The sequence below is a fragment of the Prionailurus viverrinus genome, chromosome B3, assembly GCF_022837055.1.
Source record: "Prionailurus viverrinus isolate Anna chromosome B3, UM_Priviv_1.0, whole genome shotgun sequence".
In the NCBI taxonomy this organism is placed as follows: Eukaryota; Metazoa; Chordata; class Mammalia; order Carnivora; family Felidae; genus Prionailurus; species Prionailurus viverrinus.
Window position 1 is genome coordinate 38,878,015 of NC_062566.1, and position 14,836 is coordinate 38,892,850.

The 14,836-nt window shown below is 39.9% G+C and overlaps 1 non-coding gene across 1 annotated transcript; it reads left to right on the plus strand.

Moving 5' to 3' along the window:
- The first annotated feature begins 3,560 nt into the window (after positions 1 to 3,560).
- LOC125169128 (U6 spliceosomal RNA) lies at positions 3,561 to 3,667 on the plus strand. The gene has a single exon (XR_007153461.1). It is a non-coding gene; the product is annotated as a U6 spliceosomal RNA (small nuclear RNA).
- The last annotated feature ends 11,169 nt before the right edge of the window (positions 3,668 to 14,836 follow it).

Consider the following 14,836-nt stretch of genomic DNA (forward strand, 5'->3'; position numbering starts at 1 on the left):
ATATCTCATATTTATACAAGCTTTTTTACTAAGCACTTATACATCAATTATTTCATTGGTGGAAATACATCATAAATTCATCTGTTGGTGGGATAAGCACTGTTACTTTGAGGGTGAAGAAGCTAAATAGAACAAAGTTTATAAAGGTTAAGTGACTTGCCTAAGATTACAGAACTACTTATTCTGAGATTGACCCAAAACCTAGAATATCTATTCATTAACCCATCCATTCACTAATTGATTAATTGGATAAATATTTATTGAGCATGCTGTATTCCAATGCTAAACCCTGATATGAGAGCATTGACAAAAATAGAAATGGTCCTTGCCCACACAGAGTTTATTGTCAGACAGTAGGAAATAGACAGGAAAGTACTCAATTACATAATACCTAAATCCACCAATTATATAAATTAAATTGTGGTGAATATTATAGAGGAAGAAAATAGGGAGAGAATAAAGGAAAGCTATTTTACTTAGATAAGATGGTCAGAGAAAGCCCCTATGAAGAAATGATATACAAGCCAAGATCTAAAGGATAAGAAGACTTCAAACAAGTGTGTGTGTGCGCACGCACTCACGCATGAACATTCTAGATAAATCCTGATGTCCAAAGCCTTTGAGATAGAAAAGATCTTAACAGATTCCAGAAATGTAAAAAACATCTAGCTTTTGCAATTTGCAATAAAATACACCAAGTGGTAAGTCCCACCAAGCTCATAAAGCTTGCAAGCAGCTTTTATTAACTAGTTTTGAATATAAATAAACAAAAAGAGCAGACATCTTCAGAATATCTCCAAAATGAAAGAAAAGAATAATACAATCTAAAAAAGGGAGAAGCAGGGGAAAGAACCTCAAGATCAAATGATAATTAATATTCTTAGAATGGTGAGAGGTGGTATGATATACATAACAAAGGACAGGATGCTATGAAAAAGGAATAGGAAATAAGTAAGAATTTTTGAAATTGTGATTTGACAATCAAATTTTTAGAAACAGAACAGTTGAAAGATGAATTAGAGGAAGTCTCATAGATCATATAAAAGCAACAGCTAAAAAGATAGATAATAGGCAAGAAAAGATAATCAGAAGATTAATGTAAGAAACTCACTATCCAACTAATTTGATTCATTAAAAAGTCGCCAAATTAAAAGACACATTTCTTGAGTGTAAAAGGCACCATTGAGTGCTCAGCACAATAAATGAAAAAAGACCTGGTATTTTCCATCGTGAAAAATAGAGCTCAGAGACAGACAGAAGATCCTAAAATCTTCTAGACAGAAAGAAGATAATGACATACAAAGTAAAAATAATCAAGATGACATTGGACTTTTCAACAGCAACACTGAAAATTAGAAGAAAATGGAGCACTGTTTCAAAATTTTGATTGGATATGATTTTTCACATAGAATAAGATTCTAGGTATATTATTAACCCAAAGAATGAAGATATAATAAATCCCTAATTACAAGGATTCAAATGGGTGTAGTCTTTCTTAAAAAGGTATTGAATGTTGTCAACTATACTTCAGTTAAAAGAAAAAGCTATTGAAGAATAGTCTTTAGCAAAGTAAGGTTGTAAACCAAGAAAGAGAAAGGGATCCAGAGAAGATTTCACACAGCACAGGAGAGTGGTGAAGGGGAGTCATGAGATGTCACCTGTGCTGGAGAATCAGGTTGGGTTGATGCAGAAGGGCAGATGCTAAGGAGGTAAAACTCCAGGGAAAGATATGGAACTGTCAGATTGTCTGATGATTTTGATTTGGGGAGGAAAATATTAATAGGCATTTATCAGTATTGTTTGGCTTTTTAACTCTGTGCATATGCTTCTTTGATAAAAATTAAAACCAGTTTTGAAAAGTCACAAGCCACTGGACTGGATGAGATTGGTCATGGCAAGTGGAGAGGAGTTAAGATTGAGTCCTGAGTACACTGTAACCTGGAGGTCACAGATAGGGAAGAATGAGTATCGTGTGATGAGTCAGAGAGGGAGCATTTGAAGGATTGGTTGACTGCTACTGAGAAACTAAACAAGATGAGGATTGAAGTTCTCCATTTGATTTGGCATCCTGCAAGTCTTTGGAAACTTTGGCATGTACTTTTCCAGTGGAAATCATTGGTGAGGGGAAGGGGGCAAAAGCCAGACTGAAGTGGGAAAAGTTAGTGTGAGACCACTGTGTGGACAACTATATTTGTGAAGACTTAGGCTATGAAGTCAAGAAATGAGGTGATACATGGAAAGAGATATGAGGTCAGTAGAGACTTTTTATTTTGTTCTGTTTGCTTTTCACAAATATAGGAGATAATACAGCATGTTTGTTTATTCGTAGTGCTGATCCAGTAAGAGAGAGAAGACTGATAATGTGTAAAGAGGGAACATCCGAGGGAGGACAGTGATTGAGGGGAGGAAATCCAGGGTGCATGTAGAAGCGATTGGACTTTGATAGGCTAAAGGGCACTTTTTCCATTTTAACCAGACCAAAGAAAGAGAAAATGGGCCCCAATGAAGATTGCAGGTTTGGTGAAAGGAAGATGATTTTTCAATTTTATCCATGAAATGAGAAGTCATCATCTGAGAGTAGAGAGGAAGGAATGTAGGAGGCTTCAGGAGGGAAAAGGAGGTATAAAATAGCCCTCTCAGGGAATAGGTAAGTAAATCAACAAAAGAAAAATAAAAAGCCTGCTGGGCAGTTTTTGAGTGTCCATTTGAAGCTGGGGATCATGAATTTAAAGTGACTCTTACAGCTCTATTGCATTTTTCTATCCACATTCAGCAGCCCGGGTACAAGCTCAGAGAAGGAGAAGGTAGAGTTCACCAGAAGCTGGGGTCTTGTCTGATTAATAAGGTGGAGGGAGTGAGAAGCAGAGATTTTTGCAAAAGAAAAGAAGTAGAGAAGGAACGCAGGAATCTAGATGGCCAAAGGGGAGGTGGGGGCGGGGGGGGGGAATTGCTGTGCAGGAAACCTCCCTGCCCTGTGGAGTTGCAGTCTTGAGGGAAAGTAGGCATTTGTATGGTGAATTAGGGCACAATGTAATTATTTTTTCTGGGGTGGTAATTAGTAGAATGGGTTGCATGCTTGTGATGAGAACCTGTGGGGCTTCCTGTAAGGCTGATATTCCAGGACAGGGCTAAAAGTACCAATATCTGAGTTATTGCCATCCTTCTTCAGAGCTCCCAAGGGAAATAATTCATTTAAATAAGAGTTGGCCTGAGGCACCTGGGTGGCTTGTCAGTTGGGCGTCTGACTTCGGCTCAGGTCACGATCCCACAGTCTATGAGTTCAAGCCCTGTGTGGGGCTCTGCACTGACAGCTCCGAGCCTGGAGCCTGCTTTGGATTCTGTGACTCCCTCTCTCTCTGCCCCCCCCCACTTGCACTCTGTCTCTCTCTCAAAAATAAAAGAAAAACATTAAAAAAAAGTTTTTAAGTAAGAGTTGGCCTAAAGTTGACCCCCCAGATGTCTTCCAGCTCTAATACTCCATATTCTGTAGAAGCAAAGGTCTAGGCTATGGAGAAATTGGTGTTTCAGATCCTGTGGCTTCCATTTAAAAGGCTGTGAGAGTGCTCGCTTCGGCAGCACATATGCTAAAATTGGAACGATACAGAGAAGATTAGCATGGCCCCTGCGCAAGGATGACACGCAAATTTGTGAAGCGTTCCATATTTTTTTTGAAGAAGAAGACCAAAGCAGGAGGCATCACAATCCCAGACTTTAGCCTCTACTACAAAGCTGTAATCATCAAGACAGCATGGTATTGGCACAAAAACAGACATATAGACCAATGGAATAGAATAGAAACCCCAGAACTAGACCCACAAACGTATGGCCAACTCATCTTTGACAAAGCAGGAAAGAACATCCAATGGAAAAAAGACAGTCTCTTTAACAAATGGTGCTGGGAGAACTGGACAGCAACATGCAGAAGGTTGAAACTAGACCACTTTCTCACACCATTCACAAAAATAAACTTAAAATGGATGAAGGACCTGAACGTGAGACAGGAAACCATCAAAACCCTAGAGGAGAAAGCAGGAAAAGACCTCTCTGACCTCAGCCGTAGCAATTTCTTACTTGACACATGCCCAAAGGCAAGGGAATTAAAAGCAAAAATGAACTACTGGGACCTCATGAAGATAAAAAGCTCCTGCACAGCAAAGGAAACAACCAACAAAACTAATAGGCAACAAACAGAATGGGAAAAGATATTTGCAAATGACATATCGGACAAAGGGTTAGTATCCAAAATCTATAAAGAGCTCACCAAACTCCACACCCAAAAAACAAATAATCCAGTGAAGAAATGGGCAGAAAACATGAATAGACACTTCTCTAAAGAAGACATCCAGATGGCCAACAGGCACATGAAAAGATGCTCAAAGTTGCTCCTCATCAGGGAAATACAAATCAAAACCACACTCAGATATCACCTCACGCCAGTCAGAGTGGCCAAAATGAACAAATCAGGAGACTATAGATGCTAGTGAGGATGTGGAGAAACGGGAACCCTCTTGCACTGTTGGTGGGAATGCAAACTGGTGCAGCCGCTCTGGAAAACAGTATGGAGGTTCCTCAAAAAATTAAAAATAGACCTACCCTATGACCCAGCAGTAGCACTGCTAGGAATTTACCCAAGGGATACAGGAGTACTGATGCATAGGGGCACTTGTACCCCAATGTTTATAGCAGCACTCTCAACAATAGCCAAATTATGGAAAGAGCCTAAATGTCCATCGACTGATGAATGGATAAAGAAATTGTGGTTTATATACACAATGGAGTACTACGTGGCAATGAGAAAGAATGAAGTATGGCCCTTTGTAGCAACATGGATGGAACTGGAGAGTGTGATGCTAAGTGAAATAAGCCATACAGAGAAAGACAGATACCTCATGGTTTCACTCTTATGTGGATCATGAGAAACTTAACAGAAACCCATGGGGGAGGGGAAGGGAAAAAAAAAGAGGTTAGATTGGGAGAGAGCCAAAGCATAAGACTCTTAAAAACTGAGAACAAACTGAGGGTTGATGGGAGGTGGGAGGGAGGGGAGGGTGGGTGATGGGTATTGAGGAGGGCACCTTTTGGGATGAGCACTGAGTGTTGTATGGAAACCAATTTGACAACAAACTTCAGATATTGAATGAATGAATGAATGAATGAATGAATAAATAAATAAATAAATAAAAGGCTCTGAGGCTTCAGAGAAGCCACATAATCTACCAGAACATCCATTGTTTTTTAACATGTTTCTTAGAGATCTGATATCCATTTTGGATAAGCAGAATGCACATGCCCCGCTATAGAGAAGAGAAAGTCATGCATCACCTTACACATAAGTGATAGGGTTTTATTATGTCAAATGAGGAGTGTCCAAATGGCCTTGCTGAATAATTATTGCAAAGAGGAAGAGCTATGGATCAACTACTCTGAAATCAATTATTTTGGTTGACATTTCTAGTCATAACTGCATGGTAGAGACCAATCCCGTAAGATGTGACCCTTTATTTAGTTGCATATTGCCTGTTCTTCTAAGTAGCATGCTTTCTCCAGCTTCAGGGATTTTGCATTCAGAATGCTCTTCCCTGATCCACCCATGTTTAGAATTTCTCATCCTATTGATCTCACCACTTTTTTGGAGACCCCTTCCCTTCCTCCTTGTGTACCATCCCCACCCTTAGTCTCTCTCATAGACACACTCTTGTTATTTTCCTCCTGGCACTTAGCACTTTTTATTTGTGTGTCATTTAGCATCCTATCCCCTATATGGAATCATGATGGAAACCATCAAATTTATAGTGAATGTTTGAAAAAAACTGGAGAATCTTAATATCTTGATCATGAAGACCTTTTGTGGGATTAGGTGGTTATGTGACTGTTGGGTCTCCCAACTGGTCTTCCACCTCCATTTGGACAGTGACTGTGTTTTACTCTCCCAAGTATATCTAGTACATGACAGGTATCCCTAGATATGCATTGGTTCAGTGAATGGATGAATGTTATATGTTTCACAAATAATTTTTTAGAAGAAATAACTGCCCAAATATAAGTATTCTATCAGTGTCTTATTGAGATTTTCTTTTAGCCAAGTGAAGATCAGTTACAATGGCCTTCAATTTTTTCAAAGTAAAACTGTTTTATCCTTTCTATGGCTGAATAATATTCCCTGATATAGATGGATGGATAGATAGATGGATAGACAGATTGGTATACATATATAACCACGTCTTTATATCCATTTATCTAGCCATGAACATTTAGGCTGCTTCCTTGCCATGTGAAGTATAATTTAAGTCCTCATCATTCAACTATCTGGAATCAGAAGAGCACTTATAGAGAATAATTCTATACCTGATAAGAATATTCCCTGAAGTTTACTCATCTCAGAGTGGGGCTGGGAAGGATTTTATTCTAGTTGTGTCCTTGTTAACCAACTGTGCCCAGTTTTCAGTTAACTTATGTGGATCTACAGTCAACTACCATTCCCAGCTGTTGGAGCAATCTCTAACCCACTGTTACTTAGCACCTTCCAAGGCTGAGCTAGGAAAATGGCATTGAAGGTTGACAATGAGAGGGGTTTCTTGAAAAATACAACACTTCCATTTCTCCAAGTTGTCCAAGCTATAGTTCTGAATCAAACCAGAGCAGCCAAATGCTAGGTACTAGACCATGTCACATTTGTCCCAGAAAGACTGCATTTCTGAATTGTGCTTGGTTTTGATGCATCAGCTTCCCCTGGGGATCTCTGTAAACGTAACTCTGTAAAAGACATCCTCGGGTCTGTTCTGAGTAACTGTTGAAAAAGTCATTCATCACCAGAGCACACCATATCTTCTGTAGGAGAGGCCATAGGAGATCTCCTCACATGATCTGGGTTAAGGGAGGTTTGAAAATTGATTTTATAATTATATGGTCACAGTGAGTTGTTCACCTGACCAGATTCCTCTTTTCCTGTTGGCTTCTGGAAAGTTGAGAGCTAAGTGTGGCTTATCCCTAAAGGCATGCCATCATTATGTGCTCTTTGAGAGCCAGATTTCTGGCTCTACTGTGTTACCCCCAGATTTTTTCTTCTTGTACCTACATGTAAACTTGTGCTCGTGTGTCTTATGTTAGATATTCTTGGACATTGCTTTAGACTTTTATTGGAAAGTAGAGTGTGAATAAATATTTATAGTCTCTTTCTTGGTGACCTGCTGTAAGAATTACCCAGAAAATGTAGACAGAACTTAAAATATAAAAGGTATTCAATTAATGATTCTACTGCTGCAGCTACTATTGCCTGCACTCTACGATTGCCCCTTAAATTTCCTTACCTTACTAACCAAGTGTTGTCTGTAGCTTTAAATAGACCCTGGTTAGATTATTGTTTTAGCTTCAACTCTCAGCTCTCCCACACAATTACCCTAATGGTACACACTGGATAACAGCTGGAGAGGATTAGAGATGTCAGTCTGGTTTTAATTTCATTAAGAACTACTTGGGATGGCTTCAGAGATCTGGCCACTAACTACTCAGTGAGAGAAAGGAAGGTACTGAGCCTTGAAAAGAGATCCTATTCAGAATCCAGTGCATAATTTGGAAGGGCTGGGTGTCAGCTAGGATTTTGCTACTCAAAGTGTGGTCAGCTAACTAGCAGCATAGGGACCACCTGAGCACTTGGAGCTCGGGGCCCCACTCCAGACCTCCTGAATAAGGCTCTGCAATTTAATAGCCCCAGGTGATTTGTATGCACTTTGATGTTTGAGAGGCACTGAACTAGGACAAACTGTGAGGACAGCAGTGCGGGCAGCCTGCAGTGGCTGAGGGAGAAGTACCGTGCTGCCAGCTCACTTGGCAGAATTTCCATGGGATTATGGGAAGAGTGTGCACCCTGTAATCTGATGAGTGGTTCAGCTCCTAGCTCCGCTACTTGTGTCGCGTGACCTTGGGCAGCTTGCCTCACCTTTCAGAACTTCAGTTCCTTCATTTGGCAAATAAGCACATACATCTCAAAAGTTTGCCGTGAGGATGGAGTGAAATGAGGTTTGTTAAAATGACCCACAAAGAAATGAAACAGTTTGGCGATTTCTAAACAACTAGCTTTGGTCTTTGCCTGAAAGACACTGGTTGTCATGGACATTTCTAGATCATAGGTGGATCTAGAAATGGTGTATATCAATGGACCAGATGCCAGAGTCACCACAGGCACTGTCACTAATCGTCCAGGGCTCTCAAGAATGTGGGCGTTTGCCATTGAAGCATCTCTCCAAGCAAAAATCAGCCAGGACGTTCTTACTTGATTCTACCCCAAAGGGAAACCAACTGGGAGACAGTATCCCACCCTGAAGAGTAGGAATCCTGAGTCCCCTTTGTTAGACAAAGAAAGGAGAATTGATTGACTATAAGCCCACAGCCGACATTCACAGACCTGCTGTTTGGACACAGCTTTCCAAATCTGTGCTTCTTTAAAAAACTATATGACAGTTATTGGGGATACATTGAGGTACCCATCATTGTAATTAGAAGTTTAATGACACAAATCTAATAGTACCATTCCTGGAGTAAGGTACTCTCCTCTTTGATGCACATCCAGGATACATAGTCCATTCACCAAAATAAGGAGTTTCTTGTTTAAGCGCTTTTGTAAATACAAATGATGTCTCCTTAATTATAACTCATTTCTATCCCACTGGCCTTGGGGCTCTAAATTGGTTTTATGATCCTGCTCATTGCAATTAGGATCTCATCTCACAATGAATGATCTTTTTCCTTAAGGACAGTGACCAGTGGCTCACTCTACGTGATTAACTTGGTAATATTTCACCCACATCTTCCTGGGCTAAAAAGCATCAACATTTCACATCAGGACCTTGATTTACTAGCCATCTGCTTAGAAGTCTGTCATCCACGGGGATGATTTCTTACTCCCTCCAGACTGCAAGACTTTGCCAAGGTTCTAGTGAGTCAAGGCCTGACCTTGAAGGCAAAAGGCATACCGTACTTCACTCTTTAATTGGTTTAATTGTCTGCCTGTAAAGGTAGGCAGCGAGCCATTTTGGCTTTTCTTGCCAAATTTTTTACACATTGGAGATGTGACTTAAAGGAAACCTCATATGGGATTTCTGAGGAATTTATTTATTGGGACTTCAGTGTTAGGATCTTTGATACAGTAATCTTTTAGTTAGAAGAAACAGACTTGTTGAGGTGCCTCTGGGAGGGAAAAAGAAGAGATTAAATGAAAAGATACAGGTTTATGCTAATCCAGGAAAAGTTGAAGAAGTAGGCAATAGCAAAGTCACAAACTGTACTATCTTTGGAGAAGAGCTTTTCTTCTCTACTCACTATTCTTTCATGGGGATGCCTGCTCTGTTTTTATTTCCATCACATTTAGTTGCAATTTCTTTTACATTCAGGCTTCATTAACAGTCTCTCAGTCTCCAGAAGATAAACATCCTAGAGGATAAGTCTGATTGGTCAAATTTGCTTCTACAGATCATGCATTAAATTGGCTTTAGGTCAAGTGCCCATCCTTGGTCCATTCTGATTATGGCTGCCCGTCTCCTCCTTCCAGGAGGGACGGACCATCATGAGCAGAGAAGACACTCGTGGGCAGGGCATGAACTTCTAATTCCAGGGCACATCCTTATAATTCCACCCCTGTGACCCATGCTTTAGTCAGGACACAGCAGATATGCATAAAGTTACCTTAGCCACAAGTACTACAAGTTAAGCAAGCCCACTCCTGATGATATCAAGAGCACCCAAACATAGCAAGAAGAGTGAGTGGGAGAAAGAGCAAACATCCTCGATAGAATAACATCTGACCATGTAAGTTATTACCTTGTTGAATCACTGGGACACTGTAGACCTTTGTTTTGACCCTTTGTGTCTCGTGCATTCCTGACTACCTCGCTCTCGGGCTTTCCCTTCTCCTGCCTCTAGTTAACCCTAAACTCTGACTCCATAGACCCCACCCAAAGTTCTTGGTGCCTAGGTTTTGATCTGCAATTGCTAGCCACTGAATCTTGCCCTCTTACCTAACTTGTTTTCCTTTTCATTTCATCCATTTTGAAAGTCTAACATGAGGAAAAGATGTTTAATATGTCTGCCTCAGTTATGGGCATCTAGCACATCTAGTGAAATGTCACACATTTAATAAAGTGACTCTGTCCTCTATAAACATTGTGATTGACGCATCAACTTTGTGGAATATCAAGTATCCGTCAACATTGAGAAAAATTATATGTGAAGAAATATTCCATAATAGACTACTAAAAAATAATGTGCAATCATTCTTACACTTATGGGTATTCTTATATAAAATATGAAATATGTGAATAAGGAAAGACAGGGAAATTAAAAAAAAAGAAAACCTAGGGTGTTGACTTTGTGCCTTTAAAAAATTATTTGCAGAGTTTTGATTGCTATGTCATTTTTACATTTAATTTAAAAGGGGGGGTGGCAAGAATGGTGTGAACCTAAAGAACAAGGAATCAGAAGGAGAGTATTTATTCTAATTAAGCAGGTACAACTGATCATGCATAGGGGCCCTGCTGTTCTTTCTCCCTTGAAAACAGTAGAAATGTTTCAAGGCGCTTTTCCAAAAGTGATCAATAATTTTTCTTTCAAATCTGCTTTGTTGGACTGATCTGAAAAGTGGGGGGCACTGACCAGATGCATGGAGGTAGAGTGGAAGGAAATGGAGTTTGGGGCTTGGCTTACAAGAACAGAAGTATTCTAGGCAAGGAGCACCAACAGGATGAAGCAGAATGTCCTCTCAGGGTGATGTGTTTGAAGAATACTGAGACACCCAGAGAAAATCAGAAGGTCTCAGTTGATTTTCGGTAGTGCACGGGACCCACATCACAGAGGCCTGCATGTTACCCAAGATTCCAAGGCCCACATGACTAAGTGATGGGGGACACTCAGGGCCAGGAAGTCAACCTTTTCAAGCTGATGTCTGTGCCACTACCGGAGTTATTAAAGCAGAATTGCCCATCTGTGTGTAGCACCAGGGATGATGGCCTCAGACCTCATTATGTCAGCATCTCTGCACATCAGCTTTCCATCAGGGTGCTGTGGCTTCTGGTGGTTTGGCTGCACTGCACTGAACACAAGTTGACACCAGGAGAGTATGTTTAGTTGTGTGTTTAGAAACTAAACTGGTCTCTATCATATATAAGTGACATACATTAGGCATCCAAATAGGCAGCCCTTCTGTTGATGAATGTCATGTGTCAGAATCCCAGGGAGCATGTCTGTATCAACATGGATTGCAGGTGGAAGATTCTAGGCCTTGAGTGTGTCGCTTTGCATTGGCAGCCCAATAGGTGATAGACAGTGGCTCTCAGGATGAGGATCTTAGCAAATCTAAATGAATTCCATTGCTCCATAGATGCTAAAGAAGCATGGATGGAAAGTAAGGTGGTAGAATAGCAAGAGTGTTGAACTAAATGTCCAGGAACTGTATTCTCTTGGAAGCTCCACAGCTCACTTGTATACCTTTGGTAAGTCATTTAGTCTTCCAGGATCTGAGTTCCTCTTCTATCATATGGGAATAGAGCTATTTCAATTTTTTTTAAGTTATGTTAATTGTTACCTGATTCAGTCCTATTACTCTAAACCAGTCAACTCATCCCAGGTTTCCCAGCCGAAACCCAATGATAATGAGACCCTGCATCCCTTATATAACTCACAGTCCACATCCTTATTTGTTTCATTTTGTCCAACCTTGTTTCTTAGCTACTCACAGCTCAGGACTTGTTAGCTAAAGTGTCTTTTCAATGGTGAGATGGGATTCTTGGCGATGAATCCTATGACTCCGGTCTGCCCCTTCCCATACACTCCCCTCTTAGACTTGACATTACTCTGGATCCTCCCCATAGTGGGCTGGCCCACTGGATCCTCCCTGGAAACATTTCCACTGCATCTTCCTGCCACCAACAGTAAGAACTACATAGTTATTGCTTTGTGCTCTGTGATTTTATTCTGAGCCCTGCACTCAATCAGAAAGCATGTTGGTATGACAGGAGTTGGGCCTTGCTCCTTCATCTCTTCCTGATTAAGAAATACTTAATATTTCATATGATTGTCCTGACTTGGAGACTGAGTATATTTTTAAAAATATAAGTGATAGCAATGACCAAATACATACAAACAAACAAAAAAATCCTGAATAAGCCTGAGAATACTCTGTTACAAAGCTCATTGTATATAAAGTGAGTCCTGGGGTGCCTGGGTGGCGCAGTCGGTTAAGCGTCCGACTTCAGCCAGGTCACGATCTCGTGGTCCGTGAGTTCGAGCCCCGCGTCAGGCTCTGGGCTGATGGCTCGGAGCCTGGAGCCTGTTTCCGATTCTGTGTCTCCCTCTCTCTCTGCCCCTCCCCCGTTCATGCTCTGTCTCTCTCTGTCCCAAAAATAAATAAACGTTGAAAAAAAAAAAATTTTAAAGTGAGTCCTAAGAGTCATGAAAAGGTGCCCTATAAACAAAAGAATTTTATGGAGATTATGTTTGGAAAATGCCGTACCATGCATGAAAGCATATTAAAGGCTCTGAGAAGTCCTCTGTTAAAGAAACTTATTTAAATTTGCCTAATCCATGGGGCACTTGGGTGGCTCAGTCATTTAAGTGTCTGACTCTTGGTTTAGGCTCAGGTCATGACCTCGTGGTTTCATGAGTTCAAGCCCCACATTAGACTCCAAGCTGGCAGTGCACAGCCTTCTTGGGATTCTCTGCCTCTGTCTCTCTCTGCCCCTCCCCCACTTGCACTGTCTCTGTCTCTCTCAAAACAAATAAATAAACTTAAAAAAATTTTAAATTTGCCTAACCCATTATTTGCCACATTAATTCAATCAAGAATCCTCTGTTCAGGAGTGCCTATTCATATATATTATGGCATTGGAGTTACATGGAACACACTTAAAGAAACAGTCCTTTAGAAAATCAGGACATCTGTAAGGTTCTCTACTTTCATCTCTCTTTTATCATCATCATGGTTATTCTCATTTAATAAATCTCCAGTTGGTTGCCGTTTATAACACATTAATGACCAGAAAAAAAGCTGATGCAGTGCTGTACAAATATTGTGTTTGTATATTGAGAGTGCCTTATGGTGATACCTTTATTGTGTCACTTAGTAATAACTTAATAGTTACCTGCAAGCATCAAGTTGTAGATATGTGAAGTATATTAGATACTCTTGGAAAATGCTCAAAGCAAAAAAGAAAAGAATTTAACAGCTTTCTAATCAAGTTGGAAGAAAAACTATCATATTACATACAAAATAATTTAAAAATAACTTTGAAGAAACTTATTAATATCTGAAAAATAGTAAAACAAGGTCTTTGGAGCTAAGAAAATAATGGTTACAGTACAGTGGAATTGATATCAGAAGTAACCTGGAGACAAATAGAGGGGTGAATAATCAGAGAGCAATAGAATTCTGGAAGCTGGAAAGCTTTTGGGTAAGCCATATAAAACAACAGAAAACTGATTCTAAAACTGCAAAGGAAATTGCCAAGCATTTATCTGATTTCACAGAATCTCCAAAAGACTCAGGAATTCATCCCATCAGTAACTTCACGAAGTGTGTATGGAGAGGTTAAAATTAAGGACATTGGGCTGGAAGTGTAAGGAACATTGAGATCTCCAGATCTCCTTCCCTGCTCCTCTGACAGCACAGTTGCTGTCCTTCCCCAACCCCAATAAAAGACTTAAAAGGGTAAAACAGTCTCTAGTTTTGGGGAAGTCAGGACAGTTGAGGATGAGAGTTCTGAACTGAAATGGGGGCAATTAAGAAAACATGGATATTTAAATGCCAAGAACAATTCCCCTACCCTCACCCCAGGTTTTTCCAAAACAGTGCAAGGCATCCTGGAAGGTATAACCCAGAGATTAAAAAGGTCAGTTCTCAAGGATCTGCACTGCCCAAGAGGGAATATCTAAACATAAATGTAAGATGACAATAATGACACAAGACATCTAAGGAAAGCCTCTAAAATGGAAGATGAAGACACAAATAAACAGAAATAAGCAACTTGAAGGAAACAGAGACCAAGCAGGAAGAAGGAATTTTCAGAATATTACCATCACTCTCCTAAGAGAGATTTTAGAAGATCCTTCTACCATAAAACAATACTAGCTCAAAGTGGCCAATACAATTTTGGAAAAAAGAACAAGGTTGGGGTTGTCAGTGATGCTTGCCCTATTAGGTACTAAGATGTTTTATAAAGGTATACTAAGAAAAACAATGCATGGCAGGCATAAAGACGAGAATAGATCAATAAAACAGAAACAGAGCCATTAAAAATGGAAAATTGATATTTAACAGAGATAGCATTACTAATCAGAGGAGAGCAAATGGACTGTTAAAACATAAGATGTGGGGACAATTGGTTATCTATATGGAGGTAAAATTAGATCCCTATCTCACACCATACATGACTAAGTTCCAAGTGGTTTAAAGACTTAAATATGGAGGGCAGCGGGAACTTTAGGTCCTGTATAAGAAAACATTGAAAAACATCATTATGACTTGGGGTAGGGAAGGACTATATAAACAAGACACAAAATGTAGCTACACAAAACTTACAAAATTGTGTTTGACAATAGACACAATAAGAAAAATGAAAACAAAAACAAAAACCAAATCCTAGACTGGAAGATGGTACTCACAATGCACATACTTACAAAGGATGGGTATCCAGAAGCTATAAAGAACTCTAGAAATGATCTGGAACACAATCCAAGGTGGAAAATGGCAAATAAGAGTTCAGGGAGGAGGAACCTCAAATGAAAAATAAGCAAATGTAGTAACGTTTAAGCCTACTAATAATCAGAGAAAGGCAAAACAAGACAGCCAGAG